General features: G+C 35.1%; 1 protein-coding gene across 1 annotated transcript in view; it reads right to left on the bottom strand.

The window, feature by feature from the left end:
- Positions 1-20081, bottom strand: part of LOC116174394 (prolactin-releasing peptide receptor-like) — an 84241-nt gene that overhangs the window by 14877 nt on the left and 49283 nt on the right. The window lies entirely within an intron of this gene.

The raw sequence follows: 20081 nt of genomic DNA, 5'->3' as shown, positions 1-20081 counted from the left end.
ACATGAGTGCTTATTGTGATCAAAAATAGCACGTAGCAGAAGTATAATTTGCAAAAAATTAATTGCAAGTAAATTACAACATATTTGGATAGGATTCGGTGTATGTCAATGAATATCGAGGGTCTAAATTTACAATTAGCTCGCATTAAAGTAGAAGTAACTAATCAATCTAAGCGAGACATAAAGAAACATATTCAAAAATGAACTAGTTAGGCAAGATATTGGGGAGAATTTTGAATTTACAACGACTTTAGCTTGGCACTCTCTTAACAATCCAGATAAAGTTACTTGTAAACTTTTCTTAAAATTCGAGATCGCATCGTTCGAGCATTTCAATTACAAAGTGCCTTGCCTATTTCATGTACTGAAATCATAAACCCAAAAATCGGAGACAAAGATTTTCAGGGCGAAAGGAGTGACGATTCAGATAATACAATGGCAAATGTCTTCAATTGAATTCCTAAATTTAGCTAGTAAATTAATGTCCGTCCCATTTGACGGTGCACCTGAAAAATTACAATCATTTTTAGATTCGTTAGAATTAGCGAGATCAATTTCAGGGGAAAATGCTGATGACGCAGTTACTTTTATAAAAACGAGGCTCACAGGAAGGGCCCGTGATTTAATTGCTTCCGAAAATTCAATTAATGGTATTATAAACAAATTACGAAATGAAATTAAAGGTGAAAGCTCAAGATTACTACTCGTAACTGCAAAATTATTAAATGTTAAACAGAATAACAAATATGTGTCAGCGTGTGCTTCTGAAATCGAGTCTCTTGTTGAAAAACTTCAAAAAAGCATATACGGTAGACTACTGCACGCGTATTAACTGTATTAAGTAAAAAGCTGCAGCAGACAAATGTGCAAACTGTTTTTTTTAAAGAAAAATGAGGAGTTTAAATGAATACTTGCGGACGCAGTAGAAGATTTAATTTTAACTATAGCAATCGAGGTTATAACAATAATTTCAATTATCGAGGAGGACGCTAGTGGGGCCGTGGGAATTATAACAGAAATTCTACTTTTAACAACTAATGACAGTGAAGCGGAGCCGGAAAACCAATCGGCCCCCGATCGACGTCGACTCGATTGATGGATCAAAAAAGGTTACTTAAAAAACTAAAATGTATGGAAACGCATGTCAAAAGACGTAGCTCAATTTACAAGATAATGTCCCAATTGTCAAATCAACAAGTCGCGTTTCAAAGACGTCGAACCCCTAGTATTACAACCAACCCCTCAAAAAGCATTTGACATAGCCTGCATTGGCACAATTGGACGCAATTTTTGAGAAATTTATACTTACATACGGTTCTATGCAAGAAATTCGAACAGATATTGGAACTGGGTACAAAATCTGGTAAAGGTCTGCCACGAAATTTGCTTATCACAGTCAATCGATAGGGGGATGTGAACGTACGCATCGTAACGCCTCAATGAGTATATAAATGACGCTCAGTCAGATCTCGAGTAGACCCGCTTTATAATATCGACGCATATGATAAAGAAGTTAAGTATAGGTTACAATTGTACCAAAAAAGAGCTGGAGAGTACCTAGAGAAAGTGAAAGGAAGTAGTAAATTATAATGTCATGTCGTACCGTAGTAAATTGGATGCTTGGTTGAACGGTCCATATATACAGAAATTTCGGAAAAAGGACCAAACTGCATTATCAAAGACGATAAGGACAGGCAAGTAAAGGTACACAAAAATCGTGTAGGTACACATTTATCGTACAAATTAGAATTAGATTATAACATGAAATTTAGTTACATGTAAGCACCATAGTATAGTATGTAATAGGAAGTTAAGTTATAATTCGAATTGTGCACAATTATAGAATTTATTAATTATTGTAAATGTCAATGTAGGTACTTTTTAATTTTTATATCCAGTTTGCGTAGTAAATATATAGATTCTTGTGTAATTGCTTGTAGACTACGATTGCCAAAAGAATGCTCTCCACAAGTGGCCATAGTGTAGGTCATTGTCTCGAAAAAGGAGGAGTAGTGGCGTTATTACAGTTGGTATAAACTGTACCTATGATCCTAATGTGTAAAATAACGTGTTCCTGGTCGAAACACTAAAGGTGCAATAAGCGTGAGGTCAAAATCCACACGGAGAAAAATGTATGTTAGGTAATTAAAAATATAATAATATAGCTATCAAAAAATATAATACGTAAAGGGATAGCTATGAAGAATTATAAAATTTATCATATACATATTGTTGCAAGTGTATAGCTAGCTAGTTTTACTATATATTGTTTTAACTCATACAAAAAAACTGTATGTAACGGCAACCATCTCATATGCATGCTTTTGTAATAAATTAACATCTCCGCTTTGTATTAATAAGTAACTTAGATTATTGCAACTAACATACACACCCTGCCAAAAATCGACTGCACCAAAATTTCTCGGGAATTCTTATTAACTTTGGTGCGTAAAATCCAAAACAAATCGTACTTTTTCGATCAGACTTCTCAATCAAAAGTTATACACTAGAAACCAATTTCGAAAGAAAATTCAAAGGGCTGTAACTTTTGAACTAGTAGCCCAATCTTAGAACTGTCTGAAATTATGGATTCTACAGGCCACANGAGAGGAAAATTGTCCTTACCCAAAACCCAAAAATCGTTTCAATGGCCTGTTGTTCTTTAATAATTTTAGCGCCTCGAAGTACTGGATAAAATTACGTCCTTTTTAATAAGGTTGCATTTCTTAGCAAGCATGTGATAAACTCACCATGGAAATTTTTGAGACAATTTGTTTCTGGAAAGGGATGGGATTGATTAACGACCTTTAAAATCATCTAGGATTGGTAGCGAAAAAGACACTAACTCAGTGGTGCTCGAACGGTCGATCGCGAGTGTTTTTTGAGTGGATCTCGAGAAATATTTGCCATTTTCACAGCAGAAGCGGAAAACTGAATTTTACCGTTTCTACTAATTAACTACCCCTATATACAGTATTTTCATGAAAGTCGTAACATGCTTGTAATACTATCCCGAGAGATGTGTGAGAATTTTAGATTGGAATTAACAAAACAATAGCGCAATTTTCCTTAACCTGCCGATAGCGGTCGAGTAAGGTACAATCATCACTTGATACGACACCGTGGCTTTTCTGCTTGAACGAAACTGGTAACTTCATACCCATATACAAAACATAAGCATTTCCAATGTTAGAAGGCCAAATTGACTCAAATTTCGATCGAGATTTCACCTTGGCAACAGGCATTTTCGGGCTCGGCGGAGTCGAGATAGGGGGAAAAGACTGGTTACCCAAATATTAATATGAAATGCTCATCATTTTAATAATGACTTTAGTTTAGGAAATTAAAGATTCAGAAGATTTGTGCGTTAATTAATACATGAACATTGCTATACTAAATTCATTTGAGGACTTGCCTTTAAAGGCAGTTTAATAATGAAATATATGAAAAGAACTGTTAAACATAAACGTGGAGAATTAAAATATTATATTAATTGCGAATTAAAATGATACATTGACGAGTATGTAAATCCTCCAATTTAATGCGGGTGAGCGTTATGCATGTTGCCATGTTATTAAATTAAATTTTCCTTGTACTATTCGCAATGGAAATGAGCCCTCTGAAATTACGAGATTTCAAATGAAATTCGAATCTTTGCCATTGGAAGCGTTGCTCGTTTTGTAAAAATGTGAGCAAGATTAACTTAAAGCTTTTCTTGTATAAGAGCTTGATTAATGTTAATGGAAAACGGCAATTCATTGCCACAAGCATAATTACCGGTTTTGAAAAGACAACAAAAACTCTCGACGGAAACTCGAAGGCGCCTTACTCACTAAGCTTCGAGTTAAGATGTTCGAATGTAAATTTGACAGATTGTTATGCTAAAATGTGAAACTGGAACGTGCTCGCTAATACGTTTGCCTGGGACTTGCAATAAAGCTTTTATGCTCATCGTTTAGTACTTTTTCAGGATAAAAGTGCGTTGACTAACTTCAAGAAAACAGCTTCGAATCTATCAAAAGCACGTTAATATAGAGCTTACACAATCGTTTTATTTTAAATAATGCAGGACGCCCTATCTGACGTTTCCGTTACCAAGCAACCTCTAGATTCCTTCCTTTATACTATCGTTAAAGCTCTATCAATTGAGAGTTGCCAAAAAAACAAAATCTGCGAGCGTTCCGTGATTTTGCTCTAAATGTGTAGTCAAAAACAGAAGCTGGTGAATAGTATCAGTGGGCGATTACAAACCTATCGGTAAATATGCCGTCATTTTCACCGCATTTAACAATATTGATTCTTACAATACAGGCGGTGTTTTCAAAGCGAGCGGGATATTCACATTATAAACTTGTGCGACCCCAATGAAAATATTATCAAATAATAGGCTTTAATTTAATCCCGCTTCAAAATAGCACTTCAAATTCAGTATAAAAATTGAGCGTTCAACAAACTTTAAATTTGTATATTAGCATGCACCCCTTTTATAAAATAAATTTTAGAAATATAGTCCTTAAATTGGCAGTCCAAAAATATTACGAGGGATTCATTTTATGTAATCTACTTAGATATTAAAAAACAGGAATTTAAAAGGCCAAACAAAATTTGTTTCTGCAATATAAACAGACACTTTTAACGAAAAATTGTTTGATAGCTCTTCAAAATAGTCACTAGCAGGAACCTTCAGGTCATCATGGGTCTCGTGTAATTGTTTCTTTAACTTGGGGATAAAGGTGTTAATTACGCACTATAGGGCGGATGTTTTACTATAGCTAGAAGCAATGTTCACCGATACCTAGTGCAACCGTTTGAGACTTGTATGTCCAGTAATCGTGGTGCTGTAACCGTAAAATTGTTTTGCTTCGAATGGTAGCCCAAAGGTTTTTAATAGTCCGTTTGTAAACATCGCCTTTCATATTTTAGTGCCCCTATCGCGGACACTGTCCATTCCTAAATCTTCGTGTAAAATGTTCAAAAAACTATTGCCTCTTATATTGTACCTACACTTCCCTTGCACCAACTGAAACTTTAATCCGTTGGTCTCTCAACACCATCTTTTTGATTCACTTTGTTGCCTTCCGTGTTGCCTCAAGAGGCCTACCAGATTTTGCACCATCCTGTATGGATTCCTCACGCCAATGAAAATGTTTTGCCCAGAATGTTGCTTGACAATATCATAGAATATTCTCCACCATACAGCAATCATTCCTTCATGAATCATTTGGGCCCGTATCTTGACCTTGTTCAAAAATCAGGCAAATTGATTTGGTTTTCAGGCATTTTCAAAAATTAACTGCTGATCAAGGATTTTCCGACATCGAGAGGGCCTTATTGATCTCTGACGAAAACAGTGTTACCGTCCCTATCTCCGAAGGAACACTTAGTTTTCAAGAAACAAAGTCTCAGCAGCTTCAGGGGAGACAAGTGAACTAAAAAAAAACTGTAGAAGGTATGTAATTAAAGGCCATCCCACTAGTAAAGCTTTGTGGAGCCGCTCGCAAGCGATTCAAAAATCTAATAGCTGCTGGGCAATCGGCTTATCCCAAACGAGGCTAGGGTTCATGGTTGCGAAGTCAAACAAGGCCCAACAAACGCCTTAGGAGGGCCAGCAAGCTCAAGGTGAGAAGAGCAGGAAAAGGGACAGGGCAAATCCGTCCTCAGATGAGAGCGCAGATAATGCCCAAAAGGATCTCCCAAAGCTTCACTAGACACTGCCCCTTGAAATATCATCCCAACAAAATCGTGGTAGCTGAGGACAACGCATGTCGCTCTCAATCTGTTGAGTGAAACACTTTATGGAAGGGTGAAGTTGATCTTACAATTTTCAAGTCACTTATTAATAAGACAATAAGGTTAATATTCGATTTCGTAAGACAGGTGCTACAATGTAACTACTGTAGCGCCCATTTTCCTTTTTTTGTTGATTAACTAGCTATATATGTTTAGTGTATTTCCACAAAAAATTAAAGACTTAAACCGTTGAGTGAATTCCTTCACTCAACGCTTAAACTAACTTTGAAGTTCACTTATGTTCCAACAAAGTATACGAATAATAGAAATTCTTATTTCTATTATTTCCACTCGCAAAATCAATCGACTTAAAGAATCAATTACTAAAGTTTAAATTGCCCTTAAAAAAGTTAGAACATGATCAGTTCGTGTAAACAATCAAAGGGTTTCGTTTTGTCAATCTAATAATCATGGGACCACGTAATGTAAATGTAAACCAAACAGCTTTGAAACTGTGTAACAAACGCGCTGACAACTACCTATGAACTTCCCATTTGTACACTTACAGAAAACTTTATCCGTCTCTAGAAACTTAGACAATTAATCTGAAATTACGGGAGAAGTTTACATTTACTTGTGCCACAAAGTTGCATACGAAACGAGAAAAAGTTTTTAATTTCTGTAAACGGTAGAGATGCGCGTCGTTGCTTTTAAGTTCTTTTTCCGTTGTGATCTTTTATTGAAGCCATTATAACGTATCGTTAAAGAAGAAATTGCACAATAAAATAGATAATACCTTTGCAAAGAGGTTCTTTTGTGAACCCGGCGTGTTATTATTGAGCAATATTCGCTACTTTCCATAATTTGTTTCGCGGTGTGAGCTGCGAAAAATTGTTCCTAATTAAAAGTTAAATGAAACCTGAAACTTCAATTGGAATCTTTAAAAAAAACATTAATGAGGGTTTACTTGGGCATTAAGTGGACTTCCTATTCGATAGCTCAAACTGTGGATGGGCGCGAATAAATACGAGAGACATTTTTATGTAATCTAGCATGAAATCAATGGCGAAAACTCCTGCAATTATAGGTCTTCTGAACAAATAACATAACATTTTTGGCTAACGAATAATTGCCGTATACGGCGAGAATACTCCATCATAATAATAATAAGAAAACAGACGGACGGACAGAAAGTCCAAATGACCAAAATTTAATCAGATCGTCCCTTGACCATTGTTTACCTATTACTGAAAACAGAATTGGAAAATTCGGAACCGTTCGCGAGTTATCATGGACACAGACAGAAAGTCATGAACGAGCTGAGTTGCTTGTTGGAGTGAATCAGATTATTTTGTTAAAGATTGAAAAAAAAATAATGAAAAGAGGCCCACTTCTACACCAAGACGTTGTCATTAGTTGTAAGCTGCAGGTGACTACTTTTCTGTCTAAAGATCGTTCGTTTAAATTAAAGGTCCATTATGGTTTATTAGTGTTTTTGTTTCAGTTTCTGTTTAAAACTCGTTTCCTCTATTCCGTTATAGGATTAAGCGAAAATGCAAATTAATATGAGTACCTACGGTAAATTTTTCTATACCTAATGCAGAACGTTCATTTTTAAGGGATTTTGTAAACATGTAACTCACTCTAAATTATAAAGTTAGAAATTCCGAATATCATGCTTGGGGGAAAAGCAACCAAAGCCATTGAAAAGTTCGAATCGTCGTAGTCCGACACAATCACATAACCATAAGCGTGGTAGTTTACTATTTTGTAGTAGTAGAACGCAATGAAAAAGTTTAGAACTTTTATTACTCGTAAACTTGTTATTTGCACATTAGAGCTCCACGTTAACGCACGTTTAATGTGTAATAACACAGTTATACGTAACGGAATGTTGCCAATACATAGAGATAATGAGATTCGCAAAAATCTGGGTAGGTTTAAATGTAAATTTATTCGTAGAGCAATAAAGCAATATACAGAATATTGTATAAAACCGTGCGGTAGGTGAATTTTAAAGATCCCCCATTTCTTATTCCTCGAAATTTATTACGGGGGTGTGGTATAAAGCATTTTAATTTTGTCTTTCACTAACACGTACCTGATGCCTACGCAAAATTTGAATTTGTAAAAAAACAAACAGAATATTCTACCCGCAAGTTTGGGATCTCGCTCGAAACATTTGTGAAGGTACAGAAGGTGCAACGACTATGCTGTAGCTTAGGAAGTTTTAATCAGAGTCGAAAATAATAATTACTAAATAAATAAAATTAAAATACTCCCTCCTCCCTCCTATTAATGCCTCACGATTGTGTATTAAATATTATAGGTTCTTACACCTGTAGGGGTGAATAAAGATCTTCTTTGAATTAAGATAATATGAAATTAATATTATTCCCAACTACCTCTATAAGACAAACTTCTGCAAAAATTCTTTTATCCTCCCTTTTCTCTTTCAATCAAAGCGTACTTCTTTCCTTTCTTCAGCTATCTGAAAGCAAGTAATGAATATACATAAACAAACCAATTATCATCATTAACGGTAGTAGTGGATCCGGACGAACGGACGGGCAAAACGCAAACAACAGCACATTTTTTTAAATTCTCAAAAGAATGCCCTGAAAATGGCTTTGTTAAACATGTCAAAGACTCATTTAATTTGAAATCCACAACAAAAATTTAAACGTTAAAGATGTACTTTTTCATTCATTATATTTTTGTTCTAGCTTTATTTGCAATTAATTCATATCTAAACCTTTCAAATTTGATTTGCGGTTATTTTTTAAGAGAATTTTGTGGTCCGTCCGTCTGTTCCTCGTCTAACTCGAGAATGAAAAGAAACAACGATGTCAATTGATTTCTACGAGTTCAAGGATCAGTGCTATTGTGAAAACGATGGGAGTGGCCAAAATTTCCCTACTGAGAATCGTATGCGTTTCTTCGTACCTTGATATTTTTTCAGGAACACCACAAAAGTCCCAGTTGAGGTTGAGAAAAAAAGTATCATAGCGTCACAACTACACCCTGCATGCGCCACTGTTGTGAAATATGAAATACAATATTATCCTATTCCTATATCACTCTGTTGTAGTGCTATCCTACTAATTGAGGATAACAGAGATTAAGTGGCCCTTTCGAATGTACCTAATTATATGCATTCAATTGAAACACAAACACAACATGATTGTGTAAACTACTGAATATGTATATTAATTTATAAAACAGCTGCAACAACAAATTCCACTCGACTAAAATAAATTCTATCCTTACTTTGTTGTAGGTATTCCAGTCTGATTAATGTCGCACTCGAGAACTTTATGGTAATTCCTTGAATTATAATCATTTGCTTTAATTAGGTATCATACAAGGCAGATGACAATATGCTCAATTCGTGCTTCAGAGGCGGTATTCAAATACAACGATCTTTGTCTTTTACACTCCAAAAGCAGACCACGTTGTTAATTACCTACTGTTTCGATTCCAACTGGAACATTTTTGCTAGAGAGCAAAACTACCAAGGCAATAACGTTCAGTATTTCACCCTCATCTACATTCGTACAGAATTACGTTACATGCTCATTGCAGAAACATATAGCTGCCAAATTAACAACTAAGCTTATTACGTACGTTTCTGTTTTCTCGGCAACAAAATCCATAGCAATTCAGTTCTATAGGGTAGAGTTATGCGGTAATCAAAATAGCGAAATAATCTCCTTTAATGTTACTTCCAATAAATTAGAAAGAATCCTCTTTATACTAAGATAAAGAAAAATATCGCCGCTCGTAATTCTTCTTTTAAATCTAGATTTTATTGTAGGTTACATGCCCTCAACCTCGTAAATTTTCGAAATAACAAAATAAAGTATTGAATGAAAACAGATTTGAAATAAAAAGCAATTAGTTCAGTTCATTTAGGCGGCGCTTTACTGTTTGTTTTTGGAATAGTATAAAGTACTTCTATTACTGGTAATTGAACTTACACGTTCAATAATAGTGATTTTGCACCTCCATTTATTTATTTTTGTTCGTTGTACACTTGGTTAAATGGCAATTTCATTAAAATTTAAACGAGCTGGGTATTAACTGCTGATCCTGATGAAAAAGTTTTATTTCGTTTCCACCCCTGCGCACTAATAAGGGTTTGTGTCTAGGGCACCCGCAATGGCAGATCACAGTTTCAGGTTTAAAATGTTATGAAACTTAACTCGAATTGTGATAGGTTTTGAATTGACCTCTCCCCCTTTTTTGCTTGTTGCATTTTAGTTTAAATTTTACATTTTAGTGTCGAACTGCATATGCCCCTCTCTGATTAATGAATATAATAAAACACAGCAGTATTTTACTTAATTTAGAACAGGACTGTAGTACGGGATCGCCAATTTGATTTAGAGTGCACTATTAATTTAACTAATAAAACCGAAATATTTCTTATCCTGTAACAGAAATTTGAAACGTCTTCACAAAAAATTGTTGGTTTAGCAATCCATGAACAACAAAAAGGAAATTCAGAAAGTTCTCGAAAACTTCCAAAAGAACAACTGTTTATACACAATTATTGTAAAATCACACGTTTCGTGTTGTTTCAAGCTTCATGGATAAACTTGCTTCCAACTTTGCAGGAAGTATACGTATACCGCGTTTTCCATAAAGCATGACAGAAAATACGATTGACGCTCAACTTTCCTTTTACTGAAAAGGTTAATTTGCGGATTTACGGAAGTAAAATTACACAAAATGACAGGAATCAGTGAAAGCAATGAATATCACGACAAAGACTGAAATTTAAACGATTTGGTGGAATTACTTAAATCGCTTGACGTTTTCCTTAAAAAAGTATTTATTAAATTGTGACCGACAAAGAAAATGAAAGGGTCTTTGCGGAAATTCTAATTAATTAATTAGCAAAGAAATGATTTAGGTACCAAAACCGCCATCAAATCGTAAGGAAATTACCGTGCGACGTATATAGTCACGTTTTTATAACATCGCGAAAAATAATTAGAAAATTGATCGAACCTTCCTACGAATTTCATTGACAGCTGCTAATTACGCGTAAAATTAGTGATTTAAATTACAATGACAACCGTTCTTTTATATAAGTTATCGCGGACTATCAGAAAATTTGCTTTGTAGAACCGAATATCTTATAGAAACAACCTCAAATAAATTTCAAAATTTACATCCACGTCTTCGAAATGGAAGAGGTTTATTAAACGCAGGCGGAAAAGTAAGTAAATGACTTTTCAGCACTTCAGATAGCGACGATGGCGAACGCTATGACCACGCAATCGCTACGCAAAACCAAAATAAATTAGCAGACAAAATAAAATTGCAAATCTCACTTTGAAAAAGTGTACCTAATCAATAATATTATAATGCGATTATCACCTCCTTCAATAAAAATCAAGGAGTATTTCAGCTTGGCTTAATACAACTCTAATCTACAGTGGAAAAACATTGATCATGTTTCTAAATAATTTGGAAGACTCCATCACATTTTTAAAAGCTCTACATAATAACCTTTTACCAGGTTTCGAATTTAAAAAATGTTAACTATCAATTGGAAATATTAAAACTCAAAAATAGGTTATCAGATTTGTCAATTTTTAGGCACAGATTTTAGCTTTTCACGTACAAAAATAATATTTGCTATTCACGTACCGATACTCGTACAATAAGAAACCTATGTTTTTTATCACAATTACCGAATCATCCAGAACCAAACCATATTCTTTCTATTCTTTCCAAAATACCCTTACAAGGCCCAGGCGCAATCAAGGAAACTGCCCCACCTGAAACTTGTTCCGCAATTGAAGACCATTACTACTGCGTTAAAGAATTTTATCACCAGGACGTTTGCCTAAACAAAATACTAGATGATGACCAACTCTAAAACTGTCTAACCCTAGAGGTCTACATTCAAGAGCCTATCCTCGAACAAGTAACTCGGGAGATGGTCCTGATCTTCCCACCAAAACCGGAAGAATTAACAGTATAATGCGAATCCGACTATAATTTAATCATCAAAGAACCAGTCCTTAGGTATAAAAATTCCCGATGGTTGTAAAATTCAAATCAGGGAAAAGAAGTTTTTCAACGATGTGAAGATTAAAACGGCAAAGCTCCTAATTCTACCAAATCTCAAGTTAATAATAAACTGAAACTTTTGGTACGAACTCATATAAAGACCCCCTCAACTCAAATTTTTAGTAGAAAGCGCCACGCCACAAACACCAGGAGTCAAAGTCAAATAAATCTCAATGGTTTCGGTCGGTCTGTGAGTCTGTCTCCGGCGGATGGTATCTGTGCATTATTTTTAATTAGTAATAAGTAGTGATGTGGATTGTAAAATAACGATTTGTAAGTTACATAAAAAACGGTTATATTACTCGTAACTTACAAGAGGCCGGTTTTTTAATGTAATTTATGTCTTTTATGAAACTTACGTTTTTAATTTAAAAAATAATACCTATTTGATACATTTTGATCGGTACTACCACAGACCATCAACGGTACTACCAACGTAAACGATTCACCGTTGAATTTAGCTTGGTTTAATGAAGATGACACAGCCTCTAATTCGCGATCTGGACCTTCTTCCTCCAAACGACGCGTGATGGCGAAATACCTACTGCTTGGGTATTTTATATAATACACCAAAATATATAATTTAACAAGTGTTTTTATTTTCAAACACTCACAAAATTCAAAAAGGTTTATACAATATTGAAAAAAAAACATAAGAACATAAATGACAGGTAATTTTACAAAAATATTTGTAAATTACATAAAAACATAAATTACTGGTAATTTTACTGTAAAATTACGGTTTTTTTTAAAAAAGAATGGTAAGTTACATAAATTACATAAAATACATTAAAAACATAAACAATTGGTAATTTTACACGTAATATTACGCACTTAAAAAAAACGTGTAATTTAACATCACTACTATAGTAATAAGTAATAACTAATAAGTTACAACGACAGCTGCCCATTCCTGATCCCGTTTTAGTTGGGCTAGTATTGATAATTATTGGATTCATGACACTAGTTTCTAAAGTAGGTATATACGTGTCAGACCGGAATAAATTTTTTTCTCAAATTGGTTCGAATGACATAAAAATTGAAAACTTCGAAGAACAATACAATCGTTACTAAGCGAAAAGTTTGCCAGCTACCCCCCAAGCGGTTGGCAATTATACTATCGAATGTAAACATGAATATCAATTTTGCGGCATTGTCGTTAATAAGAGAAATGTTTCATTAATTTAGACCTTTCTCATCTTAATTAAATAATTCTCAAGCTAACCCAAAATTATTGTGTGGAGATGGGCGAATCACGGTAGACTGTAGCTAGTAGCTCATAGATGGAGAGGACGTTTTTGGTTGCTCTCACGCATAAACCATTTCGAACAGCTTAATTAGCCCTATAAATGTGGAGAGCTTGCGTATGTCAGATTTCCAACGTCTGTGAAGAAACTTGATATCATAGACACGCGTTCAAACGCAATTTGTATTCCAGGCGTAAATTCATGTTAAGTGGATTGTTGAGGCATAAGTTATTACAATCAGTCTTCCTCCGTTGTCAATTCCAGACATTTTGTACGCACCTGTGGGCACTAAGGAATTAAGGGTACGTTCCGAATGAATTCTATTGAAAGATTGTTTCAGTTAATGTTGAATATCCAACAATTACAAAAAAAAGCAGCTTAATTATCCGCGGACAAACTGTTCAGTTGGCCGCCGAGACAAATCCTAAACTGAGACAATCGGCCCATTTCGAAGCCTTAAAAGTGCGAGTAAAATGTATTCACGAAATCCAGACAAATTGCAATTAAAAATTCAAAACAGCCTTTAAACCTTAATTATAAACGTGTTGGCAAATGAAAGGGATTTCCGAACTGGATCCTAAAGTTAAATACACCAAAACGAATTAGGCCATCCCGAAAATTCAAAGCGGCATAAAAATAATCAAATTACCAACCCCAACTAAAACAACCTGTTACGTATAGACGGTCGATACCCAATTTAAAAATGTTTCGACCACTGTCTATATTTGTTTTTGAATACGGTTGTATTAACATGCATTGCGTAATCGCATAATCGATACACTAGCCAACTTTGAAGGTACATGCTTGTATTTCATGCGAATTTAATTAAGCTAAATTGTGAGAATGCAAATGGTGTATTATTAATTTCGGCGAATGCAATGCTTATTAGAAATTACAAATACTTGCGGTGAGGATCGATAACTAATGACCTATTACTTTCCACCCAATCAAGCCGTAATGGCTTTTTTAATCATGTAAAATATGCTTAACGATGTAAAAACATCACCTTCCTTTTAACGTGAATTTTGTGTTCCTTCGGTAAAACAAGTCGCAAATGGTTATTATTGAAGTGTTTTGAACATAAACTACTTACTACAGGGTGGCGTATCAAAATCGAAACCGAGCTATTGTGGGGTTTACCTCAAAGACAGAAACAAAATAAGTTGCCGATATACGTTACTAACGAATAAAGAATCTAAAGACACAAGAGTCTGAGGAATCTGAGGTAGGTAACGGAAAAACTCAAGGATCATAAACGTTCTCATCTTCTCAATCGGCCTCAAGATTTTTAGATCATCAGCAAAAAAGAAGTGATCTGACAATAGAACTAATGAGATATCATTTACGAATGTTAAAAAAAGTCGAGGACCAAGATGAGTTCCTTGTGGTACCCCAGATGTTACCTTAAAGTGTTACGATTTCGTATTTTCGATAACAACTTGAGCTTTACGCCCATGTAGATAACTTTCTATCCATTTCAGCGCGTTTTCACTGACGCCATATTTGTTCAGTTTCAGGAAACTGAAGACTTTGTTTCTCTTAATGGAAGCAAACATATTTTAGTTACATACTTAAGTAGAATTCAAACTCCTAGTCACCACCGCAATTAAAAAAGAATGGTGATAGTGACTAGGGGTTTTGATTCTATTTTAATACATTTGCAGCCAATTGCGAGATGGATTTATTTGTTGTATTTAGTTGCATACTTGCCTTAATGAAAAATTTAGCATGAAAACAAAATCAAAGATGAAAAAGTGGGATCTTCTTTCGTGTTATTTTTTGCAATAAAAAACACAACTGTACAATGGTCACGGGCGATCAAAAAAGGAGTCGCCTTTGGGATTTCAAGTTAAATATGGATTCCCATGCAAAGAAACGTTCCAAACGCCAGTGAATAAAACTAATGTAATTATTAACATAAGAAGCATTGGAGAAATCAAAGTTGTAAATAGGAAAGCTGCCCCATACTTTGAAGTTCATTTCCACATATGATAACATGAAGTGCAGGTTGGTAAGCGACACATTTACCCCGCTGGACCTAGCCCCCCCCCCTTATTGTGAATCAATTAATAATTGTATCTAATTTACGAGTTACTTACAGGAGCTTTTCATATCGCAAGCACAAAATTTTGGAGCTCGTTTAAATCACTAGGAATCTAAAATTTATTATGGGATGGCCGAGTCTCCTTGGATCCAGCCCCCCCCCCCTAATTGTTGAAATTATTTTTTTCAAATTAAATTTTGTACTGGAATTTAAGAGCATTTACAATTTTAATTTTTAAGCTTCACTTGTAAAAGGTCAAATAGAAAGAGTCACTGAGGAAGTCAAATATTATTCGAATCTACTCCGTTTACTTATTTCAAATAATATTTATGCACGAATTACGTGCTATGTGAAAGTTAATAAATAGCTCGTAATTCCAGTACAACATTTAATTTGAAAAAAGTAACCTAGCTACACCCTTAAAAAGCTACCCCCTTAGGCTACTCACTCGCGTCCATCAGTAATTCCCTTACACGAACTTTAAAAGAGCAGGTGTCTGTGTTATCAAGCGGTAGAGAGCTTTGATTTAAATAATAATCCAATAGTAATAATCATTTCGCATTCTTCAATGACTGTGTATCTAAAAGATACCTACCTGTACCACAATATCTAAGATATTTGTAACTATTTGATATATTATTTCATGTTAAATTATTCCCTGAAATGTTTGTGGTACGATTAGGTACTTTTCGCCACTTTATAGTGCATGGTTGTTTATTTGGAATGAATAAATAAATTTCATGTAAAGGAACAAAAGCAATCAGTGTAAGTAGAAAGCCAATATGTGTTTAGGCTACGTCGGACAAACCTTCTTTGTTAAACACAAATTGGTTGCGACTTACGCCTTTTTTAAATTAAATTGCAGCCGACATATTCATATTGGCTTTTCACGAAACAATATGCTCGGGCGTGTAATATGCGAAAATCTACTAGTAAATTAAATTTCACGTTCCCAGACCTTATATTTAGTAGTTTACAACGCGGAGATGTTTGCAGAGGTTCGCCATTGGGAATAAATTGAACGTAAGCCGTCGGTCCCTATTTGTCAAAGGAATAAGGAACCACTTGAGGCAGCGACGAGATACTTTGTAATTGAATTAAGAATGAGCGGTTTCAAGTTAAGTTGGGATTTTGGGGCGACAATTTTTGTAATATAATTTAACCCACAAGTTTTCGCGACATTCATCATTTTAAAATTGAAGCTGAAACGCTTTTGTGTGCCTAAAGAGGGAAAACAATTGAATAAAAGGGTAAATGAGGAGTGAATTTAAACTTTCCAAAAGGCAGTTTATGGAACCGCGTGTTTAACAAATTTATACGTATGTACTTCTGGTAGCCGGAGATTCGTTTAAATGAAGTGCCTGCCTGAATCCTGTTAATTAAACTGATTGTTACATTTCCATTTTCCATTTGAAAACCTCGTTTTATTGTTTTTCAAAATATTCTCCTTGTTTAAACCTCAGTTGTTTCGGCGCGTAATTTTAAAATCATACAAGTACAATCGGGCACTCGGGCGGAGTCGCGAAAACACTTTAAAAATGAAGAGAGAAGGGGAGATAGAAGTTCTATGTGCGAACCAGTAAAGCATGTAGGAGTTTTCACGTGCATTTTATTCATTGAAAAAGTGAAAAACCAAAACAATCTTTGGGGGCCCCCATTCAGCCGGTACAGCAGCTCACCGAAATCAGCAACTCAGCCACGCCAGGTACGTGCCCAACTTTGGTTGAAGTATTTGTATGGTTCGGCGGTAATTAGCATTTAAACAACAAAACATATAGCTATGGTCCTTCAGTCCACGTATTGCAAAAGAATTAACTAAAATACAAACATTTTTTGGTCCTTCGAGCCGGATGTGAATCTTAAAATTTATCAAGGTTTAAATTAATTTTCGCCGTAGTTAGGTACCATTTTGCATTATTTATTAAAATAGTTCGTGTTCCTTTGTGCGGCACTGCGATAAAAATTTATCACATAACTTTGACTTTCAACGCTGTTATCGCAGGTGCCAGTCAAGGGGCCGATATTGTTCAAAACAACAAGCCAAAACTTGAAAATCATAGTAATTACGTTCTTGTAAAGTTTCCACCTTTGACTGAAAAATTGCACAACGAATAAACTCTATTTTTTGTTACAGTTAGATATCTTGCCATATGATTTTTAAGTAATATTTAAGTAAAGTCAGAGAGTTTAGGTACGAACTGGATTTTGTCATTGGATCAATTATAAATAATACAAAAGATGAAGGTGGGTTGTTGTTAATATAGTGGATTTTGGAGTAAATTAGTAGAGTATTTTGTACTGAGCCATTTGATGTTCTGTTGTTCAGGGAGTCCCAAATTTAGTCAATTTAGATGTGAGCTTTGTTTATTCTTTGCTCATCGCAAATAACTTTGGAAATTGCTTATTCCATAAATATCTTTCGAATTTTGAAAATTTTCGTTAATCAGTTACAAGCAAATAAAAATTCATTATAATTATCCGATTATGAGTTTAAATAGAATGGAGCAGCGACGTAAGGTTGCTGTTACGAGAATAAGTGAGACTTACACATTAGCTATCAAATCTCAAACCGATTCCTCTCAGCATAACTTATTCAAAATTAAGTATGACAGTTTAGAAGAAGTCTATACATCATTTAATGAACTTCATAACGAAGTTATCGGTTTAATTGATGAAAAAGAATTTGAAGCACAAGATGTAATAAGGAAAAGTACCGATGAATTTTATTTCAAAACAAAAGAAATATTTAATAAATTATTCCCCAGTAAGGAGAACCACAGCCTTGTGTCAATAAACAGCCAGGATGAAAAAATAAAATTACCAAAAATAACCATTCCTGTTTTTGATGGCACCATGTTAAAATGGCCTACTTTTTATGATCTGTTTTCTGCTTTGGTGCATAACAATTCCTCTTTAGCCAACATACACAAATTTCAATACCTAATTTCATTTGTACAGGGGGAACCCTTAAACCTTATTAAGTCAATTCAAACCACAGATGCCAATTATTTAATTGCATTTAACACGTTAGTGAATCGATATCAAAATAAAAGAATTTTAGCTGCGTCATATTGGCATGAGATATATAACGTTCCTTCCATGAAAACAAGTTCTTATAAGGACCTTCGGAATCTTTTAGATGTATTTACTGAAAATTTGTCTGCCTTGCAGGTATTAGAGTTTCCTGTCCAACATTGGTGTTTCATTCTATTTAATTTATTATTGCAAAAACTCGATAGTGCCACACGAACAGCCTTTGAAGTGAAGTATACTGAAAAAGATATACCTACCTACAAAGACCTTAAAGAGTTTCTGGAAAAGCAGTGTAAAGCCTTAGAATCAGTTCAGTTTGTTACTTCACAATCAAACTCTAGTTCCCCTGGTAAATTTTCAAAACCTTCGAATTCCGTAAAACCTAGTTTTTCTAAAACTCCAGTAACATCCGCATTGCTTGTAAACCAGAATGCACCTCCAAAAAATCTACCGTTGAAAAATAATAGTAACCAAAATCAGGCTGCGCGAAATAATAGCCAAAATTGCAAATTATGCAACCAAATGGCACACCCGTTAGCTCAGTGTCCGGAGTTTATTTCCAAAACCCCGTCTGAAAGATTTTCCTTTGTAAAACAGAATCGTGTTTGTATAAACTGCCTTAGATACAATCATTTGTTGAAAGATTGCACTTCTTCGTTTAATTGTCGTGTTTGTAGATACAGGCATCACACTATGATGCATCTACCTCAAACCGTTGAGACAAATAGAACAAATGCACAATCCGACGCATTCATAAACTCTTCGTCGCACTCGATTAATGCTCAAAGCTCTCCTCAGCCGTCTAAAACTAATGCAAATATTTCTGCACAATCCTTACACAACCAAAGTAATTTATCGTCGGTACAGGCAAGTACATCCCAACCCGAAAATCAGGTTCAAAACTACTGCACGTCATTAGCAAATGCATTTACTCAAAGCACAGTTTTGTTGTCTACAACAAGAGTGGAAATTTTGGATTCTAAAGGAAACTATCAAATCGTTAGAGTAGTCCTAGATTCTGGTAGCCAAGCAAATTTCATTAGCCAAAAGTGCCTAAGTCAGCTTGGTCTGACAAAGAAAAGATTCTCAATACCAGTTCAAGGTCTTAATGGAGCTAGAGCTTGTACCAACGGAGTAGCCAGTTGCAGTATTCGCCCCGTAGGTCAAACCCAACCTACATTTTGCTTTGATGTCTTGGTTCTTCCTAATCTTTGTACAGAGATGCCCTCTCACATTATAAATACCAACAGTTGGTCGCATATATCCAATTTAAAGTTGGGTGACGATCGATTCCACATCCCAGCACCAGTAGATCTTTTACTAGGTGCAGAAGCTTTTGCTCATATCCTAAAGGAAGGTCGCGTTTTAGGACAACCAGGGCAACCCACTGCGTTAGAAACTGTATTTGGTTGGGTTCTTCTAGGAAAAACTCAGGAGGTGTTAACGCCTTCCGTTCATTTGCAAACTTATTTTTCTTCATTTGATTCCTCCCTTGATAGTGATATTCGAAAATTTTGGGAATTGGAAGCAATCGCAGCGAAACCACAGATAGCTCCGGAGGAAGAAAAGTGTGAAGAGATCTATAGAAAAACTGTGTCCAGAGACCCCTCGGGTCGTTTTATCGTATCTTTACCCTTTCGTCATAGTGAGCCCGATCTGGGAGACACCTTCACCATGGCATACCGTAGTTTTAAATCTTTAGAAACTCGTTTAATTAAAAACCCTGAGTTGTATAACTTGTATTCGGAATTCATGAGAAATTATTTGGAAAATGGGCACATGACTCTAATTGCTTCTGACGAACCCAAGCCAATACACTCTTGTTATCTGCCTCATCACGGAGTGATTAAGGTAGAAAAAACCACTAGTAAGGTCCGTGTCGTTTTTAATGCCTCAGCAAAAGGTTCCAAGGGAATCAGTCTGAATGATACGTTGCTTCC

Source organism: Photinus pyralis, unplaced genomic scaffold (assembly GCF_008802855.1).
Source record: "Photinus pyralis isolate 1611_PpyrPB1 unplaced genomic scaffold, Ppyr1.3 Ppyr1.4_LG6, whole genome shotgun sequence".
In the NCBI taxonomy this organism is placed as follows: domain Eukaryota; kingdom Metazoa; phylum Arthropoda; class Insecta; order Coleoptera; family Lampyridae; genus Photinus; species Photinus pyralis.
Note: the sequence above shows the minus strand (reverse complement) of the source record. Positions and strands in the feature narration are given on the sequence as shown.